Genomic DNA, 21344 nt, shown 5'->3' with positions numbered 1-21344 from the left:
ATCAAACTGAAAAATATTAATGTCCTAACTGACTCTTCATCCTATGCTGCTTCCCTGGCTGAACCTGGCTAGTCAGATTATATACATTTTAGTTGTCAGCTTGGAACGCGCGTCCCAAAGTTATATGTATACAAGAAGTTTCTGCTGAGAAAAATATATCCATTTTGGAATATTTCATTTATTTGTCAATACCATGGGATTTTTTTTAAAAAAAGTCATTAGAGCTGCAGTTTCATATTTCAAATGAACAGAGCTGCAAATACAACTTTTTTTTTAACCGGTTGAAGTATAATTTTTCATTTTTTAAACAATGATCAACTGGTACATTTATGTATGTGAGACACCACATATTCATTTATTTGTGTATACATTCATTCATCCAGTATTTATTCAGCACCAACTATATGTAAGTCTATACATATTCTACTGAAAATAACCAGCTATGGGGGCACCTGGGTGGCCTAGTCAGCTAAGCATCGATTCTTGATTTCAGCTCAAGCCATGATCTCACAGTTCACGAGATCAAGCACCACGTCAGTCTCCACCTAAAAGGGCAGAGACTGCTTGGGATTCTCTCCCTCCCTCACTCTCTGCCCCTCCCCCACTTATGTGTATGCACATAATTAATTAATTAATTAATTAAAAAAAAAGAAACAGCTTTTATGGATGTAAATACATGAAGATAAATACATGATAGTTTCATACATTATTCTCCTTTGTTGCATTGGTGCAAATAGAATAAGACAAGTTGTTGTCATTTTTCATTGGCGAGTGTCCTTTCTCCAGACACAGTAAATTTGATTATTTAACAAAAGTGTGAGGAGGCTTCATCAATTCCTTTTGGAAGATATGTTACGTCTTCATTCATTTTTAGGAGTTTTTGAAGTTTTTAAGAGGGGCAACTCATACTGTTCAAAAGGTATTTTCAGGGCATTTTTTTAAGACTGTATTTTTAAGTAATCTTTACACCCAACATGAAGCTCTAAGTCACAACCTCGAGATCAAGATTTGCACAGTCCACTGACTGAGCCAGCCAGGTACCACAGCATATTTTTTTAAATTAGGATACTTTTAAATATTTAATTACATTTTACATTACATTTTCGTTATATAAAAGTACCTCCAAGGTACTTCAAGATGTTTTCACTGGGCACCCATTTTATACAACTTCATGTGCTGATTCTGGAAGGACAGGGTAAGTTTACTGTTAAACTTCCCTATCTTATCTAATAAGTAACTGAGTAGGCTGATAAATAATAAGGTAAATTTTCATCATGGTTTTTTAAAAAACAAACAAACATATACAATCAGCATCCAATCAAGAGATAATCCTGGAACCAAGACTACAGAATTAGATCCAGACTAACAGAGGATTCATTATCAGTAGTGCTACAGATAAAGCAGAACAATGAAGTCTAGTTTCCCCGGTCTCACTGGTCAGAGGCTGGGGGTGAGGAAAAGTCATCCGAGGAGGGCGGGGAGGAAGGTGGGAGAAGCTGGTTCAGTTCCCCAGAGGAGTCTTCAGTGGTAGACCGCCTTCCCCTATGGGACTCAGGAAGGTGTTTTGACAGCTTGTAGGGCTGGAAGGAGCAAGAACTGAGTGCTAACCAGTGGGAAGATGAGAACTGCTCTAGGGGAAGGAAGGTCTCAGCAGGGAGGGGAGCCCGATGAACATTTTAGTCATCATTATCATCATCATCTGTCACCTCCGGGGTACACAGTGAAAAGATGCATGACAGAGGAAATCATCGCTGATGAGATAAAGGACAATATAATACTGTAATTCCCCAGACACAAAGCTCAAGGGACAGATTACACAATTCTTTCCCGATTTGTCCAGATGGAGGTTGTTTGGCTGCATTTTACAAAGGTCTGGCATCCGGGAAACCTAGTCACATAAAACTAAGTTCCAAAAACACATGATATGCACCATAAAACACTTGCTATATAAACATATGTCCAAACGTTTTATATCGTCACTTCTCTGTTCAGAATACGTGTGGGTCATTTATGTTTGGTTGAGACAAAAGAATCACTAAATAAGGGTCATTTTAATGAATTTATACATTTGCATCAAAATGTACTTTGCCTAAACAAGCCAAGAGAAGTTATCCCATCAGTGTTGGTGTAAAACCCCTTCTGTTGTAACTTCTTAACTAGGTTGAGCTCCGTGTCTCCTGAGTCCACCGGTTTATTTACTCATTAAACAAATATTCTGAGCACATCCTAGCTGTATCAGACATTTTACTCCTAAATATCTATGATCTAGTTTCTTTCCTGCATCCCCACCACCACCACCACCCCGTCCAGGCCACTGCCCATTGCCCCCTCGCCTAAAAACCATACAGCTTCCACTTGCTTCCACCTCCTTCCACTGTTCACCCCGCCACAGCTAGGGAGGGACTGTTTTGAAAACACAAACCTCACCCTATCACCCTGTTGCTTAACACCCCTTAGGCTTCCTATAGTCCTTGGAATAAAGACCAAAATCCAGCAAGGTCTGGCCTGGCCCCCTTTCTCTTCTCTCAAATTGTGTGCCTCCCCCTGCCTTTCCTTTATACTTCACCTCCCTTACTGGCCTAGTTTAGCTTTTCTACACCCTGCTCCTTCCCACAGGCTCTCCCTCTTTGCCTAGAATGTGCTTCCTCTCCATTTCAGCCTGGCTAACTCCTACTCACCTGTCAGGTTTGAATTCAGAGGTCACCCCTGAAAAATCTTGATTAGTCTCTCCCCTCCCCCTCCCCCCACCAATCACATCAGGTTCTCCCATTACATACTCTCATAGTATACTGTAGTCTTCTTATGTATTAATTTCGACAACTACTGAATTAATGCCTGCTTCTCCCACTGTAAAGTCTCTAAGGTCTCTATTGTTTTGCCTTCCACTATAGCCCTGGTGTCCAGCCCACTACATAAAACAGCCCACTGCATAGGAGAAAAATCAGTATTTGCTGAATCTGTGTGAATGGAATTGTGTACAGTGCCAAACTACTCAATTAAAGCTGAAACAACATTATTGTCATATCCCCAGGGCTTAGCATAGGGCTACCACATAAGAGGTACTCAATAAACATTTGTTGCATGAATACTGAAAAGGGTTGATATATTTCTTCTATTACTTTATTGAAACATTCAACATATTTTACTCTATTTATTAACTCTAAAATTCTCCAGCACTTATCTTTGGAAAGGCGGACTAAACAAACCCAAATTTATCAATGTACAGCAGCTAAGCAGAGTCCATCACATAGGAGGCATTAAAAGGATGCTCTGCAGGATTATTTACAATAGCCAGGATACAGAAGCAATCCAGTGTCCATCAACAGATGAATGCACAAAGATGTGGTGTGTGTGTGTGTGTGTGTGTGTGTGTGTGTGTGTGTGTGTGATGGAATATTAGTCAGCCATAAAAAAGAATCTTGCAATCTGCAACATCCCCTCTAGGATGGACCTAGAGGGTAGAGGGCATAAATGCTAAATGAAATAGGTCTGCCAGAGAAAAACAAATACTGTATGATTTCACCCATATTTGGAATTTAAGAAACAAACAAGCAAACAAAGAAAAAAGAGACAAACAAAAAAATAGACTCAAATACAGAGAATAATCTAGTGGTTCCCAGAGGGATGAGATGGATAGGATAATGGGTGAAATAGATAAAGAGGATTATCTTGATGAGCACTGAGAAATGTACAGAATTGTTGAATCATTATATTGTATACCTGAAACTAAGAGAACACTGTATATTAATTATACATACATACATACATAATAGGATGCTTTGAATAGATTTAACTTAAATCTATTCATTTTGGTTGCTTTATTTTTTTTTAAATGTGTAAGTCACATGGAAATAAATGAATTTCACTTACTCCTTAAATCTTACTTAAATAATTATGATATCAGGACACCATTAAGATGTTGTTTGCATTTTATTGAGAATTTTGTTGAATTAAATTAATATTTCCAGAGAACCTTTAAGATACTTGACACTTTGTGGGAACGTAACTTTTTTATCTAAAATGCACAAATTCTCACTTGGTAATTTCACAAGGCCTATTTATATCAATCATATTGCTCAACAGACAGTATCTGATGACTCAGTAGAAAGTGATCTTCAGTTTCAATAAAGCAGTCCTTTAATTAATGATGCTTTTTTTTTTTTTTAAGGAAATTAACCTGAGGACTTTTTCCCATATATCTAAAGAGTCCCAGGAGTTGTTTTCACAAAATAGAGTACCTTGGTTTCTATGAAGTCTTTAAAAGTTGAAACAAAACAAAACAAAACTGTGTCCATTAAAATTCACTTACAGAAGTAGCCTCAGACTTCTTATTCATCAGTAGAGTGTGCTTTATAAACAGGCAATCAATTCACTACAGATACAAAACTGAGTTAACTTAAAGCAACTAATGGAAGATAGATTAGCTTTCCATGAAAAAACTGAGACTAAAACCTTAATACTCCCGGCAGTCTAGACCAAAACAGAATGTGTTCCTCCTTCATTAATCAAGGTGCTTTATCTAAAGTAGATTTTTTCCCTCAATCAAATATTTACTGGGCATTACAGAAGTAGCTGTGAGCAAACATAGACATATATGCAAATAACATTACCTTGAGGTATAAAGACACCTGCCTAGACCAGAAAGAAAATGCAGATGAGGTGCTACAGAAGTTTGGCGGAGGAAGAGAATACATTGGGCTGGAGCACGAGGACCAGGGCCACTCTTACGGCACAAAAAGCATTTGGGCAGAGACTTGATGGACATACAAAATCTCAATGTTGGGGCGCCTGGGTGGCTCAGTCGGTTAAGCGTCCAACTTCGGCTCAGGTCATGATCTCACGGTCTGTGAGTTCAAGCCCCGCGTCAGGCTCTGTGCTGACAGCTCAGAGCCTGGAGCCTGTTTCAGATTCTGTGTCTCCCTCTCTCTCTGCCCCTCCCCTGTTCACGCTCTGTCTCTCTCTGTCTCAAAAATAAATAAACGTTAAAAAAATTTTTTTTTTTAAAAAAGAGAAAAAAAATAAAATCTCAATGTATGGTGTTAAATGGAAGTGGGTAGGCAGAACAGAACCAAAGAACATGGGATGCTTTCTTGGAATGCTTTCCCACAAGATTAAGTGACCTTCTTCTGAGAACCCTATATTCTTTGACCGTGGTGGTCTGAGCTTTGTTTATAGAAGATGAGTTTGCGTGTCTGATTCCTGTTCAAAGGCAGGGCCGTGTATTATTGGCCATCCAGAAATACATTCCCAGCACTTAATATAGCATCTCACAGAATGTAGGTATACCAAATACATGTTGGTTGAAGTGATGTTTAGAAACGTCGCATTCAGGGGGCGCCTGGGTGGCTCAGTTGGTTAAGTGTCCAACTCTTGGTTTCGGCTCAGGTTATGATCTCATGGTTTGTGAGTTTGAGCCCCACATCAGGCTCTGCACTGACAGCATGGAGCCTGCTTAGGATTTTCTCTTTCTCCCTCTCTCACTGCCCTCCCCCATTCATGCTCTCTCTCAAAATAAATAAACTTTAAAAAGGAAAATAAAATAAGAGAAAATAAAATAAAATGAAACATCACATTCAGTTTATACATTGTCAAGATGATTGAAAAATTCAGGGGAAAAGACTGGCTGAAATCCAATGAAAACTATTAGTCAAGCCCATCATTTGGCACAGTTTAAAATAAAACATATGTTGACTGAATTTTTCATTTTGGCATCAATTATGCTGTCACACAAGTATGGCTCTAGTTTATGAGTCACTCAAAATTATTTAAGCTGGGAATAATAATACAGTGTATTTTAATCACTATATTACAGAAGTGAGGCCATAGGAAAACAAAGTCAACAATACTGCAAAGTGCCCACTGATCAATTTTTGTTAGGAAGAATGTCCCAGTCAGGAGTGCTATAACAGCAACACCTAACAATTGAACAACCCAGAAGAAAAAATATGAATTGTCAGGGAAATTCTGCTTCGAGTGAAATAAAAATCCAATGCGTATTATTAGGTTTTGCAATAGCTCATGTTGTAATACTGAATTGTGATTTTAACTGAAGGAGGAAGATAATTATAGCTTAGGAGCCAACTAGCTAATCAACACCATAATCAGAAATGTCTAAAGTGACAAACCTTGGCCCCACACCAAGAGGGTGAACCCAAAATGTAAGTGAAACAAGTTTCCATTACAAATATGTTGTACAAATATGTACAAATATGCTCAATACCTGAGCCATCTTGAAACCCAGGTGGGGGACAGGGGGAGGTGAGGGTATTATATTACTAATGACTAATTACTAAATTTAAATAATTTCTATATTTAATAGGAAAACAAGAAATTCTGTGCTGGATTCTATCTCTGGAAGCACTATTATGCTGGAGACTGATGCAATGGAATAAAACACAGTTAGCATGCATTCCTTAAAAAAATAATCCTTTAACTAACACTAGACACCAAAAAAACCAGAAGAAGTTTGATCAGTCCTACAGATTTAGAAGTGATTCAAGTAATGGCAACCTAGATGATAATGGAAATGAAAACCATGTCCTTCAAGGAGCAATTGAATGAACGGTGACGACTCAGCTTAGAAAATAAAAGATTTAGGAGGGTAGAGTAACACTCTTCAAATATCCAAGAGACTCCAAAGGTAAGCTCTATGTTGGCAGAGGGCAAGCTATATTCTCTGTGGCAGACTTCAGCTCAACATAATGAGAGAGTTTTTAGTAGTTAGGGCAGCTCAGAAATGGAATGCCCGGTGAGATAATGAGCTACACTTTACTAGAAACATTTGAGTACAGATGGGAGATCTTTGATTAAGGGAGTTCTGCTTGGTGTTGAGTATCATTAACAAGAGAAGCAAGAAGGAAACTAATATTTTTGAGTACCTTCCATTTGCAAGACACTTTGCACATGTCATCTACATTGGCAGTCTCAAACTTGCAAATTGTATGTTACTTCTCAGATGAGGACGCTAAGGCCCAGAGATGTTAAGTAACTCATCACACACCCAGTAAGAGGCAAAGTGAGGACTTGAACTCTGGGGAAAAACATCTAAGGTCCCTCACAAATTCTGTCCTGGTTGACACCTTGATGGTGAATGTGACAGTGGTCTAGATAATTCCATTCTGATAATTCCTGTCCATCTATCTAGTCTGGTATTATTTCCATCAGAGTATCTAGAGACTTCTGGTCAGACAACATATTAGCTTTCCCCCATGACGTCAAACTCAAAAACTAAGCCACCTCTTAGATCCTTTCCAGGTGAATTCTGGAATTTGATGACCAGAATGCTGAAGAGCTCATCTAAACTAGAAAGGGCAGAGAGTTTTAGCTCACATGGATCCAATCTAGGTGACTGATTGTGGCTTCTTGGATTAAGGTCATTAATAAGAGTTCCAAAGCCAGTGCAGGTTCAGCAGGAAGGAGTGTTGTTTTCGATTAGTAATGTCTGCCATGGCTATAGGACAGAAGAGCGGCAGCAAGAATATTTTGTGTCTATCATCTCTAATCTACACATTTCCTAAGCCTTTTTCTATTTTTCATCATAAATTCTTGAGTGGATACAAGCTCCATGTTATTTTACCAACTGTTGAAAGTAATGTTTCCTGCTATTATTCCTAAAACCACTAGTGGAGGGTTCAGGAATACATAATGAGGCAGACAGAGGCCACCCGCAAGACTGATTATCAAAGAGCTTCCTTAAAAATATAAATTAGAACTACGGAAAGCTTACCGTCGTCCAGAATCTGTTCCTTTCAGCCTTTCATGTCCAGAAACTGGACTTCACCAGTATAGTCAGAGGTAACGTGGAATTTCATGAAGACTTACAACAACTGAATTCGCACAATACTAATGTACAGATTAAAATGCCAGACAATTAGGCAACAATAAGCAACATGTCTTTCCAGGTGTTCAAGGCCTCTTTCAGAACACTCACTTTCCTGCTATAGGTATACTTGACAGGGTGAAACAGGAATTAGGAAATTGCTGCGTAAGCTCAGAACTCAAGAAGTTACTAGAAGACTTGAGGGACATTTCCTCTGGATCTCACTGAGGCCAGGTAAGATATCTCTGCTACTCATTAGGCAACTCCCCTATAGTGGCTGTATTGACTGTGTGCCCAAATTCAGCACTGCTCTCCCTAAGATGAGGCCAAAAGAACCTTCTTTGAATCCCCCTTTTATATTTCCTGCTGACCACACTCCTTACCCAGTTGTTGGCCCTGGGAAATATATATTTTGGTTTTATTAGTTCAGTTAGGAAGGCAACTATATTTCCTTTTCTCCCAAGTTCATGGGGATACTTCACTGTCACATCCATATTTACAGCTGTGACTACCTCTTTCAAGTATCAAAGGGCAACCCCTTGGTTCACTGTACATAAGAATGAAGCCTTATCATTTTAAAAGTACAAAGGAGAATGATACCTTCCAGGCTCCGTGCACATTTGCCACAGTGACTCTTCTAAAACATAGAATTTTTTCAGTCATGTTTTTAATGATACCACAGATCTGTTCTTTAAAAGTTCTTGGTGATGAGGTTTAAATTAATCATCCAATAGGTCATTTCCTATACCAATGAGGCTGTCCTGTGTCTTGGATCACTATTTCTTTTTCAAATTTTTTAAATGTTTATTTTTGAGAGAGAGAGACAGAGCGTGAGCAGGGAAAGGGGAAAGAACAGAGAGCGAGGGAGACACAGAATCCGAAGCAGGCTCCAGGCTCTGACCTGTCAGCACAGAGCCCAACGTGGGGCTCAAACTCACAAACCGTGAGATCATGAACTGAGCTAAAGTTGGACACAACCGACTGAGCCACCCAGGCACCCCCTTCTTGGATCACTATTCTTTCTTTCTTTCTTTCATTAAGTGTTTTATTTTAATTCCAGTAGAGTTAACATACAATGTTCTATGAGTTTCAGGTGTACAATACAGTGATTCAACAGGATCGCTATTATTTCCTTTTTTAAAAAAGTTTATTTATTTTGAGAGAGAGAGAGAGAGAGCACACGTGAGAGAGAGCACACAGGGAGGGGTAGAGAGAGAGAGGGACAGAGAGAGGATCCCAAGCAGGCTCCGCACTGACATCAAAGAGCCTGACACGAGGCTTGCCCTCATGAACCATGAGATCATGACCTGAGCTGAAATCAAGAGTCAAATCAGACGCTTAACCAACTGAGCCACCCAGGTGCCCTGGATCACTATCATTTCTGACTACTCGTTCCTTCCAGATACCTAAGTGCTACTTCACTTCTTGGTTCCCTGAGCGTTCTCCTTTTCTTGCTTTCCAAGAAGCCCTAAAGAGCTACAAAATTCTACTTGCTCCTGTTTTCAAGTGCATTCCACACCCAATAATCTTCAGTCCACCCTCGCTTCCTCCCTCACCATTCTTTTGTCTTCTATGCCCACTCGGGATGCTGCAGCAATACAAGACACATATGGCTTTGTTCCATCTCTACCTTTTCTTCCCTAATGATGGGCAGTCTGGCTCTGGGCCCTGAATTGTCCAGGAAATCCTTGCTTTCAGATCTCTAAGGATCTTGTGGCAATATCATGGACATTGTTCTAGCCCTCATTTTCCCTGGAGATTTTCAAACTCAAGACATGGAAAAACCTTTGGGAGGTTCTAGAAACTCCACCAGGTGAATCATTTGTGCTTCAATCCATGCTGTGATTTCCTGGGGTTTCCTCACCATTCAGCCTTAACCTTCTGCTCTTCTCTCCCTTAAAAAACTCAGTTGTTCTCATGGCTTCAACTATCACCCCAATATGGATGCTACCTGGCTTTGTGCACTCTCCTCAATTCTTCTATTAATTTCTGTTTTAAAGGAAATTAACATTTTCCTTTAATTTCAGCACATGGTCATGTTATATAATCAACAAACTATAGGGGCGCCTGGGTGGCTCAGTCGGTTAAGCGGCTGACTTTGGCTCAGGTCATGATCCCGCGGTCCGTGAGTTCGAGCCCCGCGTCGGGCTCTGTGCTGACAGCTCAGAGCCTGGAGCCTGTTTCGGATTCTGTGTCTCCCCCTCTCTGACCCTCCCCTGTTCATGCTCTATCTCTCTCTGTCTCAAAAATAAACAAACAAACAAACTATAAAGACTGAGAATATGTATGTATTTTAGTTAGGAACTTTGAGAGAACTCACTTCCCAGTACTTATATGGTCTTTTCAGAATCCCAAACAGCCAAATTGAAAAGTGACTTTGCAGTCCTAATCCTACTTGACATCTCTGAACTACTGAAATCCTCTATGTTGTTGACCACTCCACCTTCTTGAAATTCTCCTCTCCCTTGGCTTTCTTGAAACTTCTGTGTTCTAGTTCTCTCCTTTTTGAGTGTTACCTTTCAACCTCTTCTGTTTCTCCTTAAATATTACAGTTTCTCGGGGCGCCTGGGTGGTGCACTCGGTTAAGCGTCCGACTTCAGCCAGGTCACGATCTCGCGGTCTGTGAGTTCGAGCCCCGCGTCAGGCTCTGGGCTGATGGCTCGGAGCCTGGAGCCTGTTTCCGATTCTGTGTCTCCCTCTCTCTCTGCCCCTCCCCCGTTCATGCTCTGTCTCTCTCGTCCCAAAAATAAATAAAAAACGTTGAAAAAAAAAATTAAAAAAAAATATTACAGTTTCTCAAAGCTTTATCCTTGGTCCTCATCTCTACGGATTCTATGAAATCTCATCCAGTTTCATGACTGCTCTTTTGCCAATAACTTCCAAACCTAGCCACAGTTTCTGAATCCCAGACCCACACTGCAACTGCCCTTGAAGTATCTGTACCTGGATGATGACAGGCGCTTCACCCCTAATCTTCCCCATCCTGAGCTCATTATCTTTCCCACAAGACCTGCTCCTCCTTTGCATTCCCACATCAGCTAATGGCACGTCTCAAAGTCCAAAACTGGAAACCTTCTGCCATTTGACACTCCCTCCTTCTCCTTCCTCACCCCAAAACTAAGCAATAATCAAATGCAACCATTTCTATCTTCTATCTTCCCATTCTTTCCACCCCACTGCTACTTTCTTGAAGCTCTCAATGTCTCTTCCCCTCCCCCCAGACTCTTGCAAATCCTCCTATCTCCTCTCCCTGCCTCCGGTTTCCCTGTGATCCATCTAGTACACGGGCAACAATGTTATCGTTCTTAAAATTAGGATCATGTTCGTCCCCTGCATAGCAACCTTTGTTGGTCCACCCCCTGACTATGGGACCAAGTCCAAATTCCTTAGCATGGTATTAAAGGCCCTTCCCCAACTGATTTCCAATCTTATCTCTTGGAAATCACTCATACAAACTTTATGCCCCAGCCAAACCAAACGTTTCAGTTCTTCAAATAGGTCATGCATATTTACACCTCCTGTATACCCACTCGTCCCTCCACCTTGAAATTCTCCCCCCACTCATTTTTTTACAAGTGGCATCTCCCTCTATCCTCAGGGGACTGGCTTCTCTTTCTTGGTGCTTCATATGCTGTACATAAATCTGTATTATTAAAATCATCCTATTTTGTAATTATTTGTGTCTTATCCCCTGCCCTCTGCCTCCCAAGATATGGTTTCTTTGAGAGCAAGGACCACATCTTACTTACCTTTGCATTTCAGAACCCCATACTTCTGGTATATAGTATATATTCAGTGAATAACTTGCACAAAAATGGGGAAGTCAGAGCCAAAGTGCCTGACCCTTCCCCACAGAAGGTGAAGGGAAAGGCCTAGAGGCAAAAAACAAAACAAACCAAAACAAAACCTCTTTACCTTCTTTTCTGCTTCAGCTGGTCTAACGGTCAGTTGTACTAACTGAAAGAATACAAAAAAGTCCTTTCTGCAGAATTTTTGTCACTACAAAGCCTGAAATTCCACTTAGGTAAAAGGTACATTTTTTTAATGTAAATAGTTTTGGTGAACGCCTCTCCACTCCTACCCACCTTTGTCAGTAAGTCACACCTTAGATGAATGAGACTAACCAGATGGTTATCCGACTGGTACCTATTCCCACAGCAGGGTTGAAAGCCTCGAAGCAAAGGAGGCCAAAACAGGGGAACGGAGCACGTCAAGGGAGGGCGAAGGAAGCTGGGGTGTGGCTCTACCATGCTAGGGAGCGCGGACACACAGCAGCTGGAGGGGGACGGCTGCCGGGAGGAAGTGGGCAGCAAAACCGAGATCCAAATTCAGTGATGGGAACTTTGGTAGGGACTTGTTCTTCTGGTCCTCCCCAGAGATGGGGGAAACACCCTCTCTCACATTCAGCAAAAGCAGCCCCACCTCTGAGGCAGGCTTGGCTTTTCAGGAGAAGAACTCACCTTCCATTGTTCCTTCACTCCTGCTAACCCTTGTAACTCACCGAAGTATTGTTCCCACCTACTGCCCCATTATCCTGCCTTTCATCTAGCGAGGAGGCGAGGAAGACAGGGGTGAGCCGGTTTCTGCAGTCCCAAAACATCTTCTATTATCCGAGAACTTCTCTTTCTTCCTACCTTGCTTGGGGCATCAAGCAGGGTTTCTAAGAGGAAGACTGGAAGAAAGAAGCCAGAGTGCTTCCACAGAACAAACGTAATGTGTATCCAGGAATGTTTTCAGTCCTGTGAAACCTGGATCAACAGACCTTAAAGAAACTAAAAGCCAAGAGCTGTCTGTGAGGATGCCCCACTCATACTGAATGTGACTTTTGTGGGGGCCTCCGTAAACTAGCCCTCCAAAGCACCCCGGTTCCTATCTTCCAAGCTCTGTTCCCTGCTTTCCTTTGATTCTACAGTAATTTTTTTTTATTTGCCTTGTGAGAGAAAGAGAGAAAGAGAGAGAGAGAGAGAGAGAGAGAGAGAGAGAAACAGTGAGCAGGGGAGGGGCAGAGAGAGAATCCCAAGCAGGCTCTGCTCCACGTCAGCAGAGAGCCTAACGCAGGGCTTGAACTCACAAACTGTGAGATTAGAACCTGAGCTGAAATCAAGAGTCAGAGGCTTAACTGACTGAGCCACCCAGGCACCCCGGTTTACTTTGATTCTAGAAGCCCTTGACACTCTTGCATTGAATTCCCCCGCTTAATGTGACCAGTCTGTTTCTGATCGCCATGCCTGCCTACACTGTGAACCCCACCTGGATCCTCCTGCACAGATGCTAACTCCATCCCCCACTCCCCACACTGTGTGCATACATCTCCCACTCCATACCAGTAAGCTCTGCTCTCCACCTAGTATTATGCTAAGTGTCAAGAAAGAAACATGAATAATGTATGGTCTCTACCTTCAAAGAGCTTATACTTTGATAAGCATGTATTTCATGGTATTGCAATTATTCACTTTCCCATTAATCTCCTGGAGGGTAAGGACTTTATATAAGCCTTACCAATCAGTAGAATCTGAGCAGGAAAGAGCTGGAACACGCAAATTGGGAAAAACTGAGGAGAAGCTAATACAAGGACTACTTGCAGAAGTGTGGACACAGCGTACAGAAACCAGTAGCTATGGTTACTCCCATACCCAAAGAGACAAAGGAAAGTGACTCAGAAAGAGAAAGTCCTATAAAGAGGGTCCCCTTGAAAGGAGTTGTGGCTTTTTATGAAAGGCCACACCCAACCAGTAGAGGCCAGGGAAATAAATACCTCAAACTCATTCTCCTCCCTCTCTTCCCCCCATTTACTGATTGGGTCCCCACTATGCCAACTAATGAAAGCCAGGGGGCAGCAATCCTTCTGGAGCAGGAGAGCAGGAGGAGAAAGATGGCAAGTGGATCTGGAGGGGCAAATGGCTTTGTAGGGTCGGCACTCGGTACATGTTTGCTAAATTCGATTATCACTACCACATATACACAGACAATTTCTAGGTTCACTTTTCCCATTTTATTAGTTCTCAAGTAGCTACAGTAGTGTTTCAGTTGACAGTTTTCCTGATATGTTCAAGTGTTAACTCTCCCTCTCCGCTACGGAAATATATATACTAACATTAAAGAGACAATTATCCTAAAAAAAAAAAAAAGGCAATTGTCTTCAATCTAACTTCCCAATAATCAGTTCCACTCTGGACACCCTGATGAAGGCTGAGATTCTTCTGTCTTTCTGTGCATTTCCACCCCCTCCATTTAGTGCACGTAAGTGTAACAAAATCATGGGCCCTCGGGGTCTGAGACGCTGACACAGAGAAGGCCGAACAATCCCCATGCACTCTGGGGATAGAGTGCAATGAGGTGGAGATCATGGCACAAGGGAGTGGGGTGGCACAGGGCTGCCACGTGCAGACATTTGGGATGCTGAGGACGGACAAGAAGATACGAAAAGAAGTGCCAGCAAGAAAGTCTGAAGGAGAGGTGACTTCCAGAAATTCAGAGCAGACTATGGGAGCAGAACTCTGAGAAATGGGCATGGAAGCAGGGAGAGTTCTGTGCATAGAGTAAGAACTAAGAAAGTTTGTGCCTTCTCTTCAGGCTACCCCTCCCCCCCCACTCCACACACATACATTCTGACAGATTAAATCACATGTTTGCTTCAAGGCTGCCCTTTTAAGTGTGAAACTGCTTTCAACAGATTTCTGCCCAAAATAACCTCTCTTCTCCTTACCAAGAACTGCAATTCCTATCACGGGAAACAATCTCTCCCTTCACAATTGAAGAACAAGTTCAGAATGCATATGCTAGAGCACCTGGAACAGCACGGTAAATAGGGCGCTCTATTTCTCTTTTTGTAAATGAACACTATCGTATCTCTTCCTTGGAAAAGGGAGTTAAAAGACGAGAAAGCCCATGGCTTCCGATGAAGGGCAGAGAGATTTCAACCCAGAGAAGGGTGAAGAAGGATGAGAGTATAGACACCAATGACGAACACCAACAACCCCACAGTTGGGTGCAAAGGCACCCATGAGCAGTCCGAGATGTGTGTGGATATCCAAAATCAATGCATGCTCAGAAGCTGGACTTAGGAGGAACTCAGATCCAGAGGCATGCATGGTATCTGTCAAAAACCTAAGGCCCATAACTGTCCCATGAGCATCCCTGGCACATACTTGAGCATTCAGTAAGTATGGCTTAAGTGAATGTGTGACAGAAGTACGGTTATGAGTTTTAAAGACCACTCTGGACTAAAGTGAGGGAGCAGGGGGAAGAAGAGGGTAAGGGAGAGAACGAGCATTTATTGAGTGACTACTGTGTACCAGGCACTAATACTTGTTTCTCATTTGCTTTCCCAACATCTTCTGGAAGGTGTACAGATGAGGAAACTGAGACTCAAAGAAGATAAGTAACTTTTATCCAGGCTGGAAAACAGTGAACCAGGACTCTAACACCCATCTGTCTGACTCCAAAGCATATACACTACTCCACACAGACTCCCTGGAAAGAGACTGGTAGTTGGATTGCAAAGCTACACCAAAAAGAGAGACACCTGAGCTAGGCTCAAGAGCATGGGAATGATAGAAAATATAGGGTCAGAGGGAAACAAAGATTTTTCTGCGAGATGCATGCCTGCAGAGTTTCAATAAAAAATGACCATTCATCATGGTTCAAAACGCAGGGTCATGAAATGATCTGTTTTTCCCACCCTCACATAGTTTCCTGTCATATGTAGCCAACTCCCTGGGAGGCACCACTTGCACCTATATGGCCCATCAATCTCTAAATTAAGGAGTAGAGGGGCGCCTGGGTGGCTGTTGGTTAGCAAGCGTCCAACTTCGGCTCAGGTCATGATCTCACGGTTCAGGAGTTCGAGCCCTGTGTCGGGCTCTGTGCTGACAGCTCAGAGCCTGGAGCCTGCTTCAGATTCTGCGTCTCCCTCTCTCTCTGCCCCTCCCCCACTCACACCCTGTCTCTGTCTCTCAAAAATAAGTAAATAAACATTAAAAAAACCTTTAACTAAGGGGTAGAGAGATTAAGCTGACCGCCCAAAAAACTATATATTTTTTAAAAACTGCTCATAAAAGATGATGTAATGTGATAGTGTTACATAACATAAAGCTCTACGATGGTCTCCACAATGCACTGACTGAGGCTATACTTTGACCTCAGACTTCTGTTACATTTGCACACAATGGCTTATTCCTCTGGGCTCTGACAGCATAGCCACAGTGACTATGGGTCTGTTAAGGCCTCAGGGGAAGCTATGGCATTGTAGGGGGCTCACAGTTAGGGGGCCTTCTGGTGTACTTTCTGGTGTTGGGGTTGGGAGGCTGGGTGCTGGAACAGGGTAGAGTAGCATGAGTGCCGGACCCAATGGGAGCCATGTAAAATGCTGGTAGCTCTGATGATGGTGGCCTTCTTTCAAGTAACACAAGGGAAAACGTGTGGAATTTAAACCACGGGCATGATCTCCTACCTTGACAAGGTGCATCACCTGGAAAACACCAATGCTGACCTTGAATTAAAAATAAAAACATAGTATGAGAATTTTGGAAAAAAGAACATTGATGGTCAACCTCAAGACTATAGCAAATACTACACCACCATTGAGGACCTTAAAACTCAGATAAGTTATCTTACGTATAAATAACTTTTCTTTCCTGGATAACATACATTATATCACATAAATTAATGCATTTAATTTAAACATAAAAATATCTGGGGGCACCTGGGTGGCTCAGTCAGTTAAGCGTCAGCCTTCAGCTCAGGTCACGATCCCACGGTTCACCAGTTCGAGCCCAACATCAGGCTCTGTGCTGACAGCTCAGATTCAGTCTCCCTCTCTATCTGCCCCTCCCCTACTTGTACTCTGTCTATCTCTGTCTCAAAAATAAACATTTAAAAAATTAAATAAATAAACATAAAAATATCTAATGTGCATAAAAATTAATATAAAATTTCCTGATGACACTCATTTGAAAGAGCATTTGACTTATTTTTCTTTATTTCAGAAGTTGTAAAAGAAAATATATTTAGCTGAAAAGTTCTATAACAATTCTAGAAAGGTTTGAACTTACTGTTTATATACTTTAGACAAATATAGTTATGATGGCATACACTTATAATTATTGAAACCTATGATGCATATAATCTTGACCTAACACTCTATATATTTTGTTGAATGATATGGTTCCTTTTCCTCTCTCAAAGGTCAACCCAATATTATTTTGGAAAAAGTCAACACTCTCCTTCAGATCAACAGTTCCAGGCTTACCATGGATGACATCAAGCTCAAGTTAAGCCAAAAAACACATAAAGGACTGATTGTTAAGAAAATATTTTTGCCCATTCACATTAATTACATTTAACAAGCAATTACCACAAAATTTACAATATAATTCTTTCATATTATTACATAGCCCAATATAATGACCTCTTTTAAAACACTTAGATTACAATAAATAACAGTAATAGGCTACCTATCTGAAAACTCCCAGCTCTTGGAAATCTAACAGATGGCATAGGACTCTCAAATCATGGGTCAGAGACTCATTTTTACAAAAGTGCAGAAGGTCTCCAGTACTGCATTTGAAAGTGAGAATTTGGTTCCCTTCTTGGTCAAAGAGCAGAAGGTAGATTTTCAATCTTTTAAGACTTCAGGAACACCGGACCTACCATTTCCTGAACACCGAGGATGCGGTAGGCCCTGTGCTAAGCACTTTTGCACACATCAGTTCACTTAATCCTCACACTATTCCTATTTTAACAATGAGGAAACTAAGGTGTAGAGAAAATATTTGCCCAAGGTGACAGCTAAAAGTGGTGAACGTGCAATGGGAACCCTGGTCTTTACTCCAGAGTTGTGCTCTTTACCCTCCACTATGTGGAATGTTCTAGTACCACTAGATGAGGAGAATTCCATTACTAAGTTGTATTTGTTCTTCTAATTGTGCTTTGTCCACATACCACAATGGAGTTTCCCATTACCAGAGAGTCGAGGTGGATAGCATCAGCCTGAGAAGTTTTGGATGGGTTGTCCCCAAACAAGACTGATCTAGCGTTGAAAATGGAAACCTGATGGAGGAAGGAGCTGACTCACCTCCAAAAGAATCATGGAGGAGGCAAGGGTGGGGGGTCAGAGAGAGACTCATGAAGAATTAGGAATTGCATGAAATGTTAATCAAAAGCCTCAATATGTCAGCACTTGAAGATATGGTAGTGGTGGGTGTCATTAGAAGATTCCATTTCATAAAACACAGGTAAAATAACACAGACTGTAAAGTCAAGGTGTCTATAAGATTCTTCACACCTTGTTCCCTCTGCCTAGCCCTCTGATTTCAGGAAGGCCAACAGGGGCCTGGGTCACGAGAGGGGTCCTCACTAAATATGATGCTTTCTAAGATCAGCATCATAAAGCATTGTGCTAGAAAGCACACTCAACTGGAAGCAAATAAGAAAAATAAGAGTCAGCAATGCTAGGTGGTAGGAATATGGAATTTCTTACATTATTATTTGTAACTTTCTGATCTTAATTCTCAGTGTTTTTTCAATATTCTGTAAATGTCTCAAAATTTTAAGGAAGACCACTGGCCTAAGAGTTAAAAGTCTTGGATTCAGGTTTGTGCTTTGTTTGTTCATCATGACTTTGATGAGTTGTTACTCTCTGAGTCTCAATTTTTTGCTAGTTAAAAAATAACAACAGGGGCGCCTAGGTGGCTCAGTTGGTTAAGCATCATGATCTCGGCTCTGGTCATGATCTCACGGTTTGCGAGTTTGAGCCCCGCATTGGGCTCTGTGCAAACAGCTCAGAGTCTGGAGCCTGCTTCAGATTGTGTCTCCCCCTCTCTCTGCCCCTCCCATGCTCATGCTCTGTCTCTCTCTGTCTCTCAATAATAAATAAACATTAAAAAAAATTTTTTTTAAATAAAATAACAACTCCCCTCTCTCCACCTCCCAGCAAAACTTTCCTCTCAGGGTGACAGTAAAGATCAAATGAATCACTTATATTAAGATACTTTGTAAAATATAAAAATATTATTATCTTAGAAAAATATTATCTTACATTGGTCCTGAATATTTGTGTAATCGGGTTGCCAAACAAAATAAATGGACACTCCATTAAATTAATTAAATCTCCATCAAATAAACAGTGAATAATATTTTATTATAAATACATCCCAAATACTGCAATGGGACATACTTACTCTAAAAAAGTATTCATTGTTTATCTGAAATTTACATTTACTTGGGCATTCTGTATTTTTATTTACTAAATCTGGTAACACTGGTAATTTTGTAATCTCATGGAAATTTTTTTAAACCTTAACAATGATTTCTAAAATCTACATTTCCAGTTTTATCTTTTTAATCTATTTGCATGATCATATCCCCGATGCAAAAACCAAGTAACCTGTGACATTTCAAATTATTTGATTTTGGATCAGTAAATGAAGGGAGACGTGTTAAGGTACCTCGTGTTGAAGTGTATGTCCCAGGAGTGGACCTGACTGCCCTACAGGGCCAGGTGAGGAGGCAGTAAAAGGTGTTCACAGAACAAAGCCAAGAAAGGCTGAGGCCTGGTTTATGAAAAGGTAAGTCTATCGCCACCAAAAAAATCATGGAATACCTAGCTGGTACAAAGTATTTGTACTTTTATTCCACTCTAAGGCTTCAGAGCAAAGAACTGAATGGGCACGCATTGGCTTCTGCTGACAAGTACCAACAGGAATAAGCCGGCTGAGCCACATCAAACTCTCCACACGCTGGAATTAAAGCTTCAGGCCCAACCAGCTCTATGAAGAATGTTGCAACGTGTTGTTCTCAGAGTCCAAATTGTTATCCACATATGACAGTTACAAGACTGGTCACAGATTTCTCAAACTATTTTATGTCTCTAAGGAATCATCTCTTCATTGTAAAAACTAAAAGCGACTCTGTTTAAGGTTAAACAATAAAGGAACAGGGAGAGGAAGACCCAGTGCCAAGAACGGTTTCTTTAAAATTACAAACTATGTTCTGTTTTTCTCCACTGCAATTTTTAATAAATCATCTTTCACTCTTATTTTCTATCCCTTCAGGAACAATCCTTTGGATTCAGTTTGACAGAAACTGAAAGTAACCAACTACTACGGTCAACTTTCACAAATTCAAGAAATGATGAGCAATCTGGAATTTCAAGTTCAACAAATCAGGACTCAAGTGGAGAGCCAGGATGTTGACTAGGAACAACTCCTGGGCTGAGATTCGACCAGTGAATGAAACTGAAAAGTACCATAAACTAATGAATGGCAAGTCTGGGTAAGAGATTAATTAATCCACTAAAACCCTAGCCCTCTATTAAACACTCAGTTCTTTTTTATATGTATATTAAATATAATTTATTGTCAAATTGGTTTCCATACAACACCCAGTGCTCATCCCAACAGGTGCCCTCTTCAATGCCCATCAACCATTTTCCCCTCTCTCCCACCCCCCATCAACCTTCAGTTTGTTCTCAGTACTTAAGAGTCTTTATGGATTAAACACTCAGTTCTTAAACTGACAGTGTGTATGGGGTGGCCTGGGTGGTTCAGTCGGTTGGGCATCTGACTCTTGATTTCAGCTCAGGTCATGATCTCATGGTTTGTGGGTTCAAGCCCCTCATCAGGCTCCGCACTGACAGCATGGAGCCTGCTTGGAATTCTCTCTCTTCCTCTCTCTCTGTCCCTCCCCTGTTTTCTCTCTCTCTCTCTCTCTCTCTCTCTCTCTCTCTCTCTGTCTCTCAAAACAAATAAACATTTTTAAGTTTTAAGTAAGATAGCATGTATGTACTCAAGCCTAAAATATCAGGCCAAATAGCACTTGTCATAAAATAATTTACCATTGTGACTGACCCACTCCTACCCACTCAAATCCATTACCCTCAAAACATATCCATATTGCAAAGTGTTTGCAGAACATCTGTGAAAAGAACATATTGAATCATCTAAACAAAAAGGAATATTCTTCAAATCTGCTTCCTTTTAAAATTCCATTTAGCTCATTTGTTAGTAGGAAATGTAAGCCTATCCTAAAACAGACTAGCTATAACAAAATGGTTCCCTACTCACCACTGTCATCTACATTTCTGGGACAGTCTTTGAAACCACAAAGCAGCATTTAATTAAACATCTGACAGTGAAAGGTGGTGGTTAAGAGTGTCAAAGGTGGTGGAGCTAGAGAAGACAGAGCTGGTTTCAATTCTGGCTCAGACACCAGTGTATTAGCTGTACCACCCTATGCCCGACACACAAGCATTGTAAGCTTCAGTTTCCTCCTCCATTTCTTTAAAAAGGGTTTAAGAATAGTATCTGCCATACAGGGTTGTTCCATGAGAAAATGTGCATAAAGCCCTTAACAGCGTCTGGCACAGAGTAAATGTTAAATAAATGTTAATGATGAAAGTTCTTGCTATTCATAATATTCTTATGCTTAGAGCAACTTGATGGCTGTCAGTGTGACTGTTACAACAGTTATCCCATTGTACTAGATCTTATTTATTTATTTATTTATTTACTTGGGTGAGAGTGCA

At 41.0% G+C, this 21344-nt stretch overlaps 1 long non-coding RNA gene across 4 annotated transcripts in view; it reads right to left on the bottom strand.

Moving 5' to 3' along the window:
- LOC107179984 overlaps positions 1–21344 on the bottom strand; it is a 148824-nt gene that overhangs the window by 114321 nt on the left and 13159 nt on the right. For all 4 annotated transcript variants that reach the window (XR_006210983.1, XR_006210985.1, XR_006210984.1 and 1 more), the window contains exon 3: positions 16272–16310. This is a non-coding gene — a long non-coding RNA (uncharacterized LOC107179984). The remainder of the gene's footprint in view (positions 1–16271; positions 16311–21344) is intronic.

Source organism: Panthera tigris, chromosome E1 (assembly GCF_018350195.1).
Source record: "Panthera tigris isolate Pti1 chromosome E1, P.tigris_Pti1_mat1.1, whole genome shotgun sequence".
NCBI classification, from domain to species: domain Eukaryota; kingdom Metazoa; phylum Chordata; class Mammalia; order Carnivora; family Felidae; genus Panthera; species Panthera tigris.
The sequence above is the reverse complement of the archived record's forward strand: the minus strand, read 5'-3'. Positions and strand labels throughout refer to the sequence as shown.